Source organism: Gossypium arboreum, chromosome 4 (assembly GCF_025698485.1).
Source record: "Gossypium arboreum isolate Shixiya-1 chromosome 4, ASM2569848v2, whole genome shotgun sequence".
NCBI lineage: Eukaryota > Viridiplantae > Streptophyta > Magnoliopsida > Malvales > Malvaceae > Gossypium > Gossypium arboreum.
The window spans coordinates 19,868,422-19,869,214 of NC_069073.1; the positions used below are offsets into that span (position 1 = coordinate 19,868,422).

At 38.7% G+C, this 793-nt stretch overlaps 1 non-coding gene across 1 annotated transcript; it reads right to left on the reverse strand.

The window, feature by feature from the left end:
- Positions 1-455: 455 nt before the first annotated feature.
- LOC128292156 (small nucleolar RNA R71) lies at positions 456-562 on the reverse strand. The gene has a single exon (XR_008282141.1). It is a non-coding gene; the product is annotated as a small nucleolar RNA R71 (small nucleolar RNA).
- Between the last annotated feature and the right edge of the window lie 231 nt (positions 563-793).

Below are 793 nucleotides of genomic sequence, written 5' to 3' on the forward strand. Positions count from 1 at the left end.
ACGATATTTCAACCACAACCGAGGAGATGGCTGAAAACCAAGAAAATCCACTACCTCCTGCAATTGCTGCTAATCAGAATCTTGCTCCACGTACTATGTATGATTATGCTAAACCTTCTTTAACAGGAACTGAATTGAGCATAGTTAGGCCTACTGTTGCTGCAAATAATTTTGAACTGAAGCCTAACACCATTCAAATGATCCAACAGTTTGTTCAGCTTGATGGTTTACAGGACGAGGATCCAAACGCTCAGTTGGAAAATTTCTTAGAGTTTTGCGACACTTTTAAAATCAATGGTGTTTCTGATGATGCCATTCACCTTTGTTTGTTTCCTTTTTCGTTGAGGAATAAGGCTAAACAGTGGTTGAACTCGTTACCACAAGGGTCAATCACTACTTGGGAACAAATGACCGAAAAGTTTTTATTAAAATATTTTTCGCCGGCTAAAACAGTCAAATTACGTAATGATATCTCTTCTTTTGTGCAGATGGATTTAGAAACACTCTACGATGCATGGGAGAGATACAAGGATCTGTTGAGAAGGTGCCCTCACCATGGTTTACCACTCTGGCTACAGGTTCAAACGTTTCATAATGGCCTGAATCCTTCGACTCGACAAATGATTGACACAGCCGCTGGTGGAACTATCAATAATAATACACTTGAGGATGCATATGAATTTATAGAACAGATGTCATTGAATAATTATCAGTGGCAAGTCATGAGGACAAAACCAACGAAAACAACTGACATTTTTAAAGTCGATTCAGTCACTATGCTTTCTAATCAGGT